The sequence below is a fragment of the Halichoerus grypus genome, chromosome 2 (assembly GCF_964656455.1).
Source record: "Halichoerus grypus chromosome 2, mHalGry1.hap1.1, whole genome shotgun sequence".
Classification (NCBI taxonomy): Eukaryota; Metazoa; Chordata; class Mammalia; order Carnivora; family Phocidae; genus Halichoerus; species Halichoerus grypus.
The window spans coordinates 197,845,338-197,860,471 of NC_135713.1; the positions used below are offsets into that span (position 1 = coordinate 197,845,338).

The 15,134-nt window shown below is 49.2% G+C and overlaps 2 long non-coding RNA genes across 2 annotated transcripts; one reads left to right on the top strand and one right to left on the bottom strand.

The window, feature by feature from the left end:
• Positions 1 to 58: 58 nt before the first annotated feature.
• On the bottom strand, positions 59 to 14,918 carry LOC144380881 (uncharacterized). The gene is made up of 3 exons (XR_013445169.1): positions 14,711 to 14,918; positions 14,255 to 14,543; positions 59 to 221 (listed from the first exon to the last, which is right to left on the bottom strand). It is a non-coding gene; the product is annotated as an uncharacterized LOC144380881 (long non-coding RNA).
• LOC118529760 (uncharacterized) lies at positions 169 to 2,406 on the top strand. The gene is made up of 2 exons (XR_004914288.2): positions 169 to 315; positions 2,294 to 2,406. It is a non-coding gene; the product is annotated as an uncharacterized LOC118529760 (long non-coding RNA).
• Positions 14,919 to 15,134: the final 216 nt, after the last annotated feature.

Sequence of the window (15,134 nt, forward strand, 5' to 3'; positions counted from 1 at the left end):
CGGAAGGCAGGCCCGGGGCTGCGGGGCGCCGCGGGGCGCTGCGGGGCTGGAGGGCGGGGAGGAAGGCTTCCCGGAGGGGCCACCCTGAAGCCGTGGCGTCGGGGCCTCTCTCCCCGAAGTGATGCCTCGGGATCGGCCCCGCGAATACCCAGAGCTGTGGGCTTGTTTCCTTTTGGTGACTTCTCGAGGCCGTCTGGCTTGTAGAAAAGAATGGCGACACCCTAATTGAAAAATACATAGTTTAGGGTTCGTTCCCATGTACCAGAGAGAACGACCTCCTTGTGCATTTAAAACGGTTGAGTAACTAAAACAAAAGTAAGTGCCTTAGTATTTCATTGTGGCCAGATACGGGAGACAGGATCGTGGTTCGGGTCGAACCATGAGGAACCGTGGCCCAGGAAGAACGGGGTGAAGGGGGAGTAGGCAGAGGTCAATTTGGAAGGAGGTCGGAATACCCTCCCTGTGGGAGAGGAGGGTGAAGGCTTGGAATAAAGAAAGACCTCTTACCACGTGTTACTGCCACTTGCCAAGGGGAAATGGGACGCTCGCCATTGCAGATTACTTGCGGGATACATGCCTGGTTCTTTCTCTTCTTGGAACAGGCCGACTGCCTAAACATTTGAACTCGATTGTCCTCGATTTTAAGTGAGGATAAAAAGTAATAATTCTAAAAAATAAAGTGAGGATGATGTCTGCCATCTCCTGTGTGTGATTAGTGGTATGGGTTCTTTGGTGAAACTGTTTTACTAGATTGTGGAATACTTCACATAATGTGTTAAGCACAATGGACAAATAAGTTTTGGATTTGAACTATGGTCTCTTAGCACAGTTAATAGTAGAACACTAAATTGTTCTTTTTTTTTTTTTTTTTTTTTTTTATTTATTTGTCAGAGAGAACAAGCGAGGAGTGGCAGGCAGGGGAGAAGCAGGCTCCCCACCGAGCAAGAGCCCGATGCGGGACTTGATCCCAGGACCCTGGGATCATGATCTGAGCTAAGGCAGAGGCTTAACCCACTGAGCCACCCAGGCATCCCGAACACTAAATTGTTCTGAGAAGCCCTGCAGTAATGGAACTTGTCTAACTTTGTTTAGCCTGGTGTTTCTCAAGCATTTTGACCACAGAAACTTTTGAGTAACACCCTATTAATATCTCTCCACTGCGGTTTTTCCCAGAACAAATTTTGGGAAATACAAAGAAATCATTCACCTGGGCGCAGACCTACTCAGAAGGCACTCTCACTTCTCAAAAGACATTTCAGAAAGTACTTTTTTGAAAATCATCTGACTGGATTTCAGTAAGGATAGTTGCGTTTGAGAAAATGGTCCATAATTACAAAGTACTACAGACCATGTAACATTTGGAATAGGAAGTAAACTCTCCTTGCCTTTCTCTTACATGTCATGGACAGTAGATAATATCTCAATATTATTGAGCAAATACTATCAATATATAATTATAAACCAATGGAAAAATTATTTGGGGGTGGGGGGAGGAAACATGAATTGTTCCCAGCAGAAATTCTACAGTTAAGACTTCTTAATGACAAACGGAGGAAATCTGTTCATGGACTCCTAGAAGGACCTACTTTATTTTATTTATTTATTTTTTTCGTGGCTCAGTCGTTAGGCGTCTGCCTTCGGCTCAGGTCATGATCCCAGGGTCCTGGGATCGAGCCCCGCATCGGGCTCCCTGCTCTGCGGGAAGCCTGCTTCTCCCTCTCCCACTCCCCCTGCTTGTGTTCCCTCTCTCGCTGTGTCTCTCTCTATCAAATAAATAAATAAAATAAAAAATTTTTTTAAAAAAAGGACCTACTTTAAATAGAATGTAGCTAAAAACCATGTGAGTTTGTACGTATGACATTAAGTGACATTCACTGGAAACTTGCCCTAACAGAATAAAATGTAATACAAGGATTGTCTTGAACTTTGCTCAGGATTGCTTAGTTACTAAAGTAACAACAGAAGCTCTTAATGAGGTAGTTTCACATGTTTGGCACAAACCTCTGTCAGGGAGAGCTTTGAAGTAACTTCCTAGTATGTTACTGAATTTGCGGTTTCTGGCAAAACCTGCCTAAAGATGAGGGTGAGAATAGGTTAGAGTGCCCTTGTTCCATTGTGTAGGGCCAGAAACCTAGTTTCATTACTTTGCGCAGAGGTAAGCAGAAGGCTCCAGAAGACACACTAATGCTAACCAAACTCAAAAGGACTGATGTATAGACCTAGAGTGTGAGTTAATTCCTTTCTAGTGAAAAATATAATTTTCAGTCATCTGGATAATTTTATTTGCCAACAGTGTGTTCCTTCTTGAAGGAAGATCTACATGGGAGACCAGATTGTTTTACTATGGTATATTGTATTGAAGACAAATAGCATGAAATCAACAAGGAGAACGATACCCAAGGTTAATGGCGTCTGGTATCTTCATTCTACAGATACACCTGTCAGATTGGCTAGGTATTTATTTTCATGAGTAAAAGGCACTCTCTCCTGTGGTGCTAGAGACAAGATAAAAATTCCCGGTTTAATATCCCTTTCAGAAATGCTCTCCCCGTATTCTTTCTCAAGCTAGAGTTTAATGCAATTAACTTGGTTTAAGCTTTTCTGTTTACAGCCTCTGTCCAGCTGTGCCTCCCTGAAGTTGCACCCAGGTCACCAAGTTTGGATGTGGGATCTTTATAGTCTCTTTGTCCTTTCTATTGATGATTGATTTCATTCTATATATTTGATCTCTTTCTGAAATTTAAGTTCCTATTGGCCCTGTTGTTGGTTCAAAACCTTGGGAGCTTCCTGGGTGAAATCTGAAACTGTTCCCCGTACACAGAAGGCAAGGAGAGACCAAAGGAAAAGGCAAACCCCGGATTAGTAGGTAGTAGGTCTAATAAGCAAGGCTTGCCATGGGTGGCCGTAAGACGAGTAAATCTCATCCACCCACCAGAATCTTTTTTTAAATTTTTTATTGTTATGTTAATCACCATACATTACATCATTAGTTTTTGATGTAGTGTTCCATGATTCATTGTTTGTGTACAACACCCAGTGCTCCATGCAGAATGTGCCCTCTTTAATACCCATCACCAGGTTAACCCATCCTCCCACCCTCTCCCCTCTAGAACCTTCACCCACCAGAATCTTAAAAGTTTATATAGAAGTCTTAATGGGGATCAGTCATGTGTACTGTCCAGATGATCTCAACACACATTGCTCTCTCAAGCCTACGTCCTTGAAAATGGCTCTCACCATGGGAACAGCAGGCCGAATGTGCACTCCAAGGATGGGAGGGGGTGAGGAACCTCCGATTGCCCAGGTCCAGTCTGAGGGTCAACTGGTGATCAATGTCCTCTTGATGACTTCCTCCAACACCCATTTAACCCATCCAAGAACCAAAATCTGTATTCATGTATTTGATAATCTCCTTTCCTCTATGACACTGTACTTGATGTTAAGACTAACTGCACACAATTTTCTAATCAGATAGGACCCTTCAATTCCATTGGCTACATAGTCAAAATTTGTCCCTTGTTGAGAGATTATAGCTATAATTATCTAGATAGCTGTTAGGTATTTTCTCCATTTCTAATTATAAATTCGAGTAGTGACTGGCTTTGTGTGTATTTTATATATGCTCCCAACAACAGCTGTTATTTATCTACATTGGTCATAATTTAGTATACTTGAAGAGTGGCCCAAAAGAGGAATTTCCAGGAATTTGAAGAGCTAGCTCTTGGGGTTTGAGCTCAACAGCACCCATCTGTGATAAATGAATAATTAAAGGACCGAAGAACCTAGGGTCCCCATGCTCCACCTGAGCAAGAGGAGGGTGGAAAGAGAAGACTATTGGGGGCAGAAATGCAGCCAGGAAAATAACACCAGGCAAGAGATCTTATGTCAGTGCTTTAGAAAATTCTCATACCAGGTGATGCCAACAACCCAGGATATTTTGAGCAGCTCCAAGAGCTGTGTCGTGAAAGGCTGAGTCCAGACATTTACATGGAAAAGCAGGTACCAGAGCTGCTCACACCACAGTAGTTCCTGATTATTCTGCAAGAGGAATGCCAGACTCCTGTGGGAACAGCACCCACCAAGTGCAGAGGGAGCTGTGATTGTTTTAGAAGCTCTTGGGGAGATTCAGGTTAGTGGGTAAGACGCAGGAGGTTTGAGCATGTGGAGAGTTGGGGAAGGGGGACGCAGAGGACTGGGACCACCAAGCTAGGGCAAGGTGCATAGTCCCAACAGTGGGAGAAGAGATGCTAAGAGGGTCTCTGCCAGCCTGGACTGAAAATATTTGTCTCTCCCATCTGACTCCCTCAGAGCTTGCCCTACGGCTTACTGTCCTTGGAAATGAGTGAAGATTTGGCTTTGTCCCAAATCTGGCACACAGCTCCTAACCCCTTGGAGTCTCAACAGTGTTAAGAGTGTCTTTTGGATGCTAAAGAGATGGCTGGTGGCTGGAGGCCCTTAGGGCTGGTCCCCAGAAAGACCAAGTCTTGACCAGAAGGTTGAAGTTTCAGCCCCATCCCCTGACTTCTACGGTGGGGAGAGGGGCTAGAGTCGATCACTAATGTCCAGTGATTTAATCAATCATGCCTACATAATGAAACTTCCATAAAAACCTCTAAGTGATGGGCTCAGAAAGCGTCAGGGTTGGTGAACACATCTAGGTTCTGGGAAGGTGGCTCACCCTGAGAGAGCTTGGAAGTTCCAAACACCCCACCTACCCTCCTGTACTTTGCCCCGTGCATCTTTGCCATTTGGTTGTTCCTAAACTGTATCCATTATAATCAACCGGTAATAGTAAGTAAAATGATCTGTGAGTTCTGTGAGTTGGTCTAGTGAGTTATCCAACCATGTGCTCGGGGGTGCTGTGGATTGATAGCCAGTCATCGGAAGTACTGGTGACCTGGGACTTGGACTGGCATCTAAAGCGGGGACAGTCTGAGATCGGAAACCTGGGGAGTCTGACACTAACTGCAGGTAGTTTCAGAACTGAATTGAACTGTTAGACACCCAGCTGGTGTCAGAAAACTGGAAACTGATCGGTGTCAGGAAAGAAAACAAAAAACAAAAAGCCCCTATTCATGAATTAGATGCAAAATCTTTAATGAAATATTAGCAAATAAAACCAAGCATCCAGGGGCACCTGGGTGGCTCCGTTGGTTGAGCGTCTGACTTCAACTCAGGTCATGATCTCAGGGTCCTGGGATAGAGCCCCATGTCAGGTTTCCTGCTCAGTGGGGAGCCTGCTTCTCCCTCTGCCCCTTCCCCTGCCCCCCCACCGTGCGTGCACGCTCTCTCTCTCAAATCAATAAATTAAATCTTTAAAAATAAATAAATAAGATCTTTTAAAAAATCAAGCATCCAACTAGGGTTTATTCCAGGAATGCAAGGATGATTCAGTATTCTAAAAATCAATCAAGGTAATTCATCACAGTAGAAAAAAAATTCATAAAACTTCCAACATACCTTGTTTTGTTGTGCTGCACTTTATCCACTTCACAGATACTGTGTTTTTCACAAATTGAAGGTTGGTGGCATCCCTGCTCACTTCATGTCTCTGGCTCACATTCCGTAATTCTCGCAATGTTTCAAACTTTTTCTTTTTTTTAAGATTTTATTTATTTATTTATTTGAGAGAGAGAGTGCACAGAAGGAGCGGGAGAGGGAGAAGCAGACTCCCCGCTGAGGAGAGAGCCCACTGAGCAGGGAGCCCGCTGAACAGGGAGCCTGATGAGGGGCTGGATGCCAGGACCCTGAGATCATGACCCAAGCCACAGGCAGACGCTTAACCGACTGAGCCACCCAGGCGCCCCTCAAACTTTTGCATTATTATTATATTTGTTACAGTGATCTGTGATCAGTGATTACCACTCACTGAAAACTCAGATGAGAGTTAGCATGTTTTAGCAATAAAGTCTTTTTAAATAAAGTATTTTTAATTAAGATACATACATTGTGGGGGCGCCTGGGTGGCTCAGTCATTAAGCGTCTGCCTTCGGCTCAGGTCATGGTCCCAGGGTCCTGGGATCGAGCCCCGCATCGGGCTCCCTGCTCCGCGGGAAGCCTGCTTCTCCCTCTCCCACTCCCCCTGCTTGTGTTCCCTCTCTCGCTGTGTCTCTCTCTGTCAAATAAATAAATAAATAAAATCTTTAAAAAAAAAAAAAAAAAGATACGTACATTGTGTATTCAGACATAATGCTCTTGCACATTCACCAGACCACAGTATAGTGTAAACATAACTTTTACATACACTGGGAAACCAAAAAATTCATTTGATTCACTTTATTGCAATGTTTGCTTTATTACAGTGGTCAGGAATCAACCCCACAATATCTCCAAGGTATGCCTGTCTGTTGATGGACACATAAAATGATGACTTCAGGGAAAGTGATTTCAAAAGTGACACTGAATTCATCTTTCCTTCCTCCCTCTCCCTGAGTTCTGCCCCTCCAGTTTGAATTAATTTGTAGGGAACTGTAGTCTATGCTGGCCCTGGCCTGCACCATAGATTATACCACCTGTTATGTTACAAGGGCCCTTGATTCTATAATCACGGGACCCTCTGGCTTTACACTTTGGTCCCCATCTCTAGCTCTGTGTGTCTTTTACTAATTCTTCAATCTGCAAGACAAAACAGAAGGAGGCTGACAAGCAGGTACTACTGAATGATTAATCATTGTAGAAGGTACTCTGGTAGGTACCAGACGGACAGATAGGAACAGAGGTCCTCACCAAAGGTCGCACTGCTGATAAATGGCAGGGCTGAGATGTGAGATGTGAACCCAGTCAGTCCAGTTCCAGAATTCATCTTCTTAATCATTCCGTGTCCCTAACCCTACAGGTACATAAACCAGCCAGGATACTAAGCACTGTCAGATAGACATAAGGTACACGTGATGTCAAAGTACAAAGGAAAGTGATTAGTTCTGACTGGGCGTGGGTTGATTCTGGAAAGCTTTTAAAGAAAGAGGTAGCAGGGTACCTGGGTGGCTCAGCGGGTCAAGCGTCTGCCTTCCGCTCAGGTCATGATCCGGGGGTCCTGGGATCTAATCACCCCGTCGGGCTCCCTGCTTAGCTCAGCAGGGAGTCTGCATCTCCCTCTGCCCCTCCTCCCACCTCTCCCCCACTCGTGCTTGCTCTCTCTCTCAAATAAATAAAATCTAAAAAAAAAAAAAAGGTAGTATTTAAACGGGGACTTAGGAGATGAAGATTTGGGCAGAAAATGAGGCTGTATTAGTCAAGACTGCGCTGTGGGATTGAAAGTTTAACACAACAAAGATCGATTTCTCTTATGCAAAATGTGAATTCCAGGGGGCCCATGTCCAGGGCATTCCCTCAGCGTCCTGACTCCGAGATCCAGGCTGCTACCATCCCTGGTCCTGCCTTCTAGCACCTGCTTTCCTGACCTCGATGCAGGGGAAGACACAACAATGTGGGGTGTACACATGTATCTTTCACTGCTTTCAGCCTGGGAGCCACACACATCGTGTCTGCTTTCGGCCCCTGGTTCTAATAGGAGAGCACGGGGGCGACTCAGTGAGAATGTATTGCCTCGCCACCGAGAAAAGGGGCGTTCCAGACCAGGGAGCAAACGTGTGCAAAGGCCTGAGAGCATACAAGGGCATGGTGTGCGTGGGGAAGAAGCAGAGGGATCCAGGACCCAGAAGACCGCAAATGTCATTTCATACGTTATCGGTCTGCTCTGACTGCTGGAGCAAAATACCATCGACAGGGTGACTTAACAGAAATTCATTTTGTCCGGGTTCTGGAGGCTGGGAAGTCTGAGATCAGGGTGCCCACAGAGTGGGTTTCTTCCAGGCCTCTCTCCTTGGCTGGCAGGTGGCCATCCCTCTGCCTAGTGTCCCTGGTTCTGTCTTAATCTCCTCTTCTTACAGGGACACCAGTCACATTGGATGAGGCCCCACCCTAATGGCCTCATTTTAACTTAATCACCTCTTTGAAGGTTCTGTCTCTGTTAGGAACTCAATGTTTGTGACCTCCCCGCTCCCCACTCAGATGTTGAAGCTCTAATCCCCAGTATGACTGTATTTAGAGATGGGGCCTTTCCGGAAGGAAGTAATTAAGGTTAAATGAGATCAGAAGGATGGGGCCTTGCTCAGATCGGATTAGTTACAAGAAGAGACCCGAGAGCCCCCACCCCCACCCCCCGGGGCATGCACAGAGGGGTCTCGTGCGGACCCAGCCAGGTGGCCTCTGCCTACAAGCTAAGGAGATGGCTGTCAGGATGAAACCCACCTTGCCAGCACCTTGATCTCCAGCCTCTAGAACGGGGAGACAGGACATTTCTGCTGTTGAAACTCCCCCAGTCTGTGGGATTTTATTTTGGCAGCCCGAGCAGACTAAGATAACGTCTGAATACAGTCCCATTCCGAGGTCCTGGTGGTGAGGACTTGAACATGGGACCCTGGGGGGGACTCGATTCAGCCCGCAGCACCAGGCCCCTGGGAGCTCTCAGGAAGGAGCATCATGGTTTGCCTTGTTTTATAGACGGTAACGAGAACGGGGGCATGTCAAGGTGGGGGCCCAGTGAGCTGGTCCCAGTGGCCGTCCTGGCAGGAGCAGTGAGGACAAGATGGAGTGGAGGCTGGAAGCACTTGCAGGTGTGGACCCTTGTCCTCAGACGCCAGGGACAACTTGGTGAGGGAAAGAGAACAGGATTCCAGGGTTTCCAGCCTCCCTGCCAAGCAGATGGAGGCATCAGGGTCCAAAATAGGAAACCCAAACGCCTGTTTGGGAAGAGCAAGACTTCGGTGTGTGCTGCGCTGCTGGAACAGACGCCCAGAAGCATCCACAAGATGCCTGGTCATCCAGCCTCAGCCTGGAGCTCCAGTGAGGGAGGGGGGAGGGGGCATCCCAGGAGGCACGCAGCCAAAGCAGAGGGAGGGAGGGAGGGAGGCGGGAAGTATCAGGGCTGGTGCAGATAACTACAGTAAGACCAAGGGCTTGCCTCGCCCCTGAAAGCAGTCCTCCTCACCCTCCCCATAGCCGCTGGGTCGGGCCTGCCACATCTCCACCTGGAGGACCCCTGTCAGCCAGGGCTCCCTATTGATTTAATTGTTTCAATCCTGCAGTAGCTATTTTTTTAAAAAAGATTTTTATTTATTTATTTGAGAGAGGGCGAGCACAAGCAGGGGGAAGCGACAGGCAGAGGGAGGAGCAGACTCCCCACGGAGCAGGGAGCCCAATGCGGGGCTCCACCCCAGGGCCCCGGGATCATGACCTGAGCCGAAGGCAGACGCTTAACGACTGAGCCATCCAGGCGCCCCTGCAGCAGCTATTTTCCTGCAATTCATCCTAACTCTACGCAACATTGTACGAGCCCTGAGCTCACAAGGCCCTATCGTGCGTGAATGTACCTGCGGTCCCAACGGGACCACAGGTCTTCCCTGCAACAGAGAAGCGTTCAGGGTCAGCTCTGTGACCCTGGGACCGCCATTTAACAGCTCTGAATCTCGGTATTTTTATCCACTGATGGAAAAAAATATAATTCCCGTCCCATCTATTTAAAAGAATAGTTGTGAAGAGCAAATGAAAACATTGACTATGAAACAGATCCTCTCTGAGGCAACAGAGGAGCGGCGGGCGACAGCTGGGGTGGGGGTGCGGGCGATAGAATCATCGTCACAATCTGCCCTTCAGGGACCAGCCAGTAAAGCTACGTAAGAAAAACGTAGCTAGACAACCTAATCCAGAGAGAGAAATGTAACTGAATCCTTCTTATGGATCCACTTCTATGATTGCTAAAAAGAAACAACATAATCTTTGTTTTCCAGGAGCTGGGGTAGCAGGATGCAGCCAGAGATCAAGGCCAAGCACAGGATAAAGTGTGCCCCACGTGGGCCGCACAGATCCAAACTGCGCAGGACCTCAGCGGGAGCAGGGACGATCAGGATGTTCAGGGAATGCTTCCCGGAGGAAGTGGACTTTGAAGGGAGCCCGTGATGCGGCTGGGGAGAGAGAAAGGCAGGTACCCCGACCTGGCTGTGTTGGAGAAGAATCGGGCAGGGGAGCCCTGAATTGGAGAAATTCTACCTGCCACCCCCTACTCAGCCAGCCTGCTCCTGAGGCTGGAAGGCCCCACCTTCCCAAAGATGGAAGGAGTGTGGAACAATGTCCTAAATCAATGCGAGGGGCGGTGGGGGTGGGGAGGTGGGGGGATGCCTATTTCCTTCTGTTGCTAAACCAGTATTTGCAGCTGAACCACCATCCTGACAAACGGGCCAGAATCAGGTGCCCTGTCAGTTGAAACCGTTCCAGACGCAGTGCCAGGCACACAGCCAGCCTGTGGGAAGGGTTGGGGGCCCAGGGGACACCCCCGGCTCCTTGTGCAAAACTCACTGCACGCTTCATCTGCAGGGACGGTGGCAGCATCTTGGCTGCTGGGTCCACCAGGCGCCCACAGAACAAGGGAGTGGGAGGGGCTGGAAGGAGGCCACTTGTCCTGGACATGGGGGGCTGGGGAGCCACAGGCTGTGGGGGTCCCTCCTCGTGGGGGCAGCCAGAGGTGCATTCTTCCCCAACACACACACACACACACCGTCAAGCTAGAGTTGGTTTCTAATGACACGGCTGAATACTTCCTCCTTTCACTCATAACTTCTCAGGTTATAAATAACTTTTCCTGAAAATACTGTATTTCCCTGGATGAAACGGCCATCTTCTTGGTAGAGAGTCTGGGAAGAGGGAGGGCGGGGGGGGGGGGGTAGGTTCCTAAGCAGCAGATGGAGGGGTTTTACCCACTGGGTCAATTAGAAATTTAAACTTCTCTGATAAAAATATCAGCAGGTTCCTTTCTTTCCCTTTGAGTTTAAAAAAAAAAAATAACCAGCCTATGAAGAATTTGAAACTAACCTTCAAAGCGGATCAATAAGAACTATTTTTAAACACCCCAGGGAAAAAAGAGGCCGATTTCTTGCCAGCAGGAAGGTCACACTTTGTACAAAGGGAGGTCTTGCTGGGGAGCGGAGCGTGTGTGTGTGTGTGTGTGTGTGTGTGTGTGTGTGTGTGTGTGCACGCCATGTATATCTTTCAGGAGTTGCTATGCTCAGAATATTTGTGTCCCCCCAACCGTCAAAATCCAAAACAAATGAAGACCAGCCTTGAAAATTCCTGAAGCAGGAAAAAAAAAAACCAACAACAGTTTAGTCATACAAACAAAGGTTGATTTAGCTTATTTTGCAAGGCTAACTTGACCTGGGTCATTTCTTGCTTGTGCCTCTGGAAATTACAAGCAACATGTGAACTGTTTCCCCAGGTTGATGTGAGGTAAGCACTGTCGACTTCCTTATCATTTAAGAAAATTCTAATATTATAACCAATCACTGTAAAGAAAAAATCACTGCCTTCACGCGTTCTAAGCTGTTTTAGAACAATATGTCCCTGAGCCTCATTCCATGCTTTGGTCTGAGAGCTCCCGGTGTGCAAACTATCTCTTTGGCGTAGGCACAATCAACTTTTACTAATTACCACTTTGGTGATTCACTAGTTTTACTTCCATAAAGTCTTTGTCAATGAGATTAGTGCCCTGATTATAAAAGAGACCCCAGAAAGCTCCCTTGCCCCATCCACCATATGAGGACGCCACACAAAGTACGGGAGTGGGAAGGGGGCTCTCGCCAGACCCGACCACACTGGCATCTCAGACTTCCAGCCTCCAGAACTGGGAGAAATAAATTTCTGTTGTTTATAAGCTACCCAGGTTGTGGCATTTTGTTACAGCAGCCTGAACAGACTAAGACAAGAGTCTTTCCATTAGGGTCCAGAATCATTTTCCTCTGACCTTTTCCAATGTAAATTCATTTAAGTGGTTCCCTAAAAAAAGAGTCATAATAAATCTAACGCACAAAACATAGGACTGACTCCTAAAGTCTCAGAGAGGTGATCTTGGCCATCTCCTCGTCTTCAGTGAACACTGCCCACCAACAAGAGAAAGCACACCTTGATTTTAAAGCTCTCCAGAAAGGGTGTTGCTGGGGCATTTCTCTGGGCCCCCGCTCATCTTTGTGTTCTGTGTGCATCCCTCCTGAGGTACCTTCTTTCATTAGACACACACACACACACACACACACACACACACACACACAGTGTTGTCCAGACCACAGCCTCCTGGCTCTCTAGAATCCTGACTTCTCCACGACTAATTCCTGAGGCCACAAACAAATGCTGCAAGAAAGAGGTCATCCTTGGCCTCTCTGACCCCACAACGAGCCTAGCGTTTTCCTTCTCAGAGTCCCGCTGACTGAGGTATGACATCGAGCACTTCAGAGAATCCAGACGGTCACTACAAGCATTTCAAAAGCAATAGCGTTCATAGCCCGTCCACCCACGCTCTCGGTTTCTCCTCCCATTAAGTGGCTGTCACTCTCCATAAGATGTCAGGGAGCAGAGTGTTCCCATAAACCAGAGAGGGATTCCTGGGGACCATACCAATCATATCCTTTGCTGTGCAAAGATGTAATAGGATCCCAAACCACAGCACTCTCTTCACCAGTAGGGACTCACGCCCCAACTCCATTGCTGCGAATCACAGTCTATATGCCCAAGTCCCACACGCCGCGCTAGCTTGTGTCCAGCCTCAAAAAGTCCTCATTTCTGTTTCATTCTCAACAACCACCGAGAACCTTTCTCAAGTATTCCAGAACCTCCTTCTGGAAATAGAACTGCCTGTTGGCCATCACCATCCGACTCTGGTCAATGACTGACACGCAGTAAATCCACAACTAAATGCACGTCCTCCCGCTCTCGTGTCTTGCCCTCTTCCGACACCCCATCTGCCTCAAGAACACCCTCGCGCCCTTCAAGAGCCAGCTAAACCGCCACAGAATCTTCCAGAATCCTTTCATGATACTGCACCCAGGATACAGTGAATGTGCACACTTTCGCACTTCCTCTACCCTCCAGGTGTCTCGTGGCACCTGTGATGAGCCACTGGATTGGTGTGCGTGGCTGTCTCCCCCTACTAGACTAGAAGCCGCTTGCAGGCAGGACCATGTCTCGAATGTCGTTGCTATCCCAGCATCTGACGATGTCTGAAACACAGCAGATGCTCCATGTGCGCTACATGGAGGGATATATAGATGACACGAGCAATTCTAAATCCATCCAAGCTTCCTTAAGATCCCTACTCCTTGTAGTCCTTGCCCTACTCCTTGTAGTCCTTGCCCAGGCCCAGCTGTCTCCCTAAGTTGAAGAGAAAAACATTTTAGAGGCCTGGAGGAACGTTTTGTCCCCCTCACCCCTAGCTGGCCAGAGCTGCCGGGACACAGGAGATAGGCTGGAATCAGAACAGAGCCCTGTGGGTGCTGGGGGCCATACCGGGCTGCCTAGCCACGCTCTTCTGTCCACTGTGTGGACAGCACAGAGCCTGATGTGGGGCTCAATCTCATGACCCTGAGATCATGACCTGAGCCGAAATCAAGAGTCAGTAGCTTAACCAACTGAGCCGCCCAGGTGCCCCTCTTTCTGCCACATCTTAAGCAAGCCCAGGAGCCCTCCCTGGGGGGTGCCAGTCATCAGGCCCTGCAACAGAAATCAGAGGCGGCGGCAGCGGCGGGGCTGGTGGGCCTGGCTACCCAAGAGTAAGATGGAGCCTAAGATGGAGGTATGGCAGCTGGAGGAGAAAGAAGCAACCTTCTGACCAGTAACCTTTCTCCCAATCCTTGATAAGCATGTCACTTCCTAGGCAGCTAGAGTTGTAGTGAGCACAGAAGGACTTGGGTGAATTCTCTTAGCTCAGGGAAAAGAAGACATCCCATCTTTCCTCTGGCTCATATCAGACTGGCCTTTCGACCTTGATTTTGAACTTGAATCTGACCACATCACTCACCTGCTCCAAATTCCTCTGTGGCTTCCTCTGGGGGAAATCAGGCCACCTCCGAAAGGCATAGGAGATCTGTATGATCCGTCCTCGTTGCCTGTCCAGCCTCACACTCCCCCGGTATAATAAGCTCAGCAATAGCAACAACCTGCCTCCAACACCAGACATGCACACCCCTCTGCTCTGGCACACGCCACCCCCACCACCTGGGTCTTCTTTCTGCCCTTCTCCGGCAGAAGTCCCTTCAGTCTCAGCCGCAAGGCTCTCTGGACTGGGGGTGCCCTCCCCTACTCCTCACACAGAATTGGATACTCCGACCCACTGCAGGCTGCACGCTTTATGTTTTTACTGTTGTAATGAGACCAGCTTCACTGTACCACACCAGTTCTTCCAGTCTTGGTCCTTAACAACCTGTTTCCTTACCTGTAAAATGGGGATAATTATGGGACCTCTGAGTGTTGGTGAGAGGACTGATCCTGGGAAGCAGCAGTAGGTAGCTGGGGAAGTGAGCCCGGGGAAGGCAGGAGGGCCACACAGGGGGCATTCACGTGCAGGTTACCCTGTGGATCACGGGAGTTAGTGGGAACCGCTGGGAGAAAGGGTGCAGAACACCCTCAGAACAGCCCCACCCGAGCGCATAGGAAGCTCTTCACCTTCCAACATTCCGCCCAAGCACTGCTGATTGTTCAGGACCCCCGGGCAGCTTGGAAACCTGAACAGATAATGTTGTTATTACAATACACATCAGTCACTGAAGACCACAGGGATGCCCTCCCCTCCCGGCCACGCGCCCCGCGCCTCCCCAGCATCTCCGCGGACACTTCCCAGAGTTGGGACCCCGCGCACCTCCCAGGGCCCAGGGCACCGGACCGCGCTCACCTTCTGCAGAAATGCCATCCTCGGCCTGTACTGTTGGCCTTGGTGTCGGATCGTCATCCTGGACCCGCGATGAACGCCGAACCAGAACCCGAGCGAACCGCAGGAGGGGAAGCCCCCGGCGAAGGCACCCGCGCGCCCCGCACACGCCCCGGCGTCCCGGCAGGAGGAGGGCGGCCCCGAGCGCGGGGCGGGGGCGGCTGCTGCCGGCGGCGCCCCTTCCCTCGGCCTCGGCCCCCGCCCCGGGAAAGCCGCTGGAATCCGCGCCAGCCAATCAGCGCGCCGCGCCGCGGGCTCATTAGCATGACCTGCGCTTGCGCCCATCTGCCGCCAGGGGGCGGTGTCTGGTCCCGGTGGGACGCCGCGGAGCCTCAGGTGAGACCGGCTTGTGCCTGGCGCCCTGCGAGTGGGAGCATCTGTCGCAGAG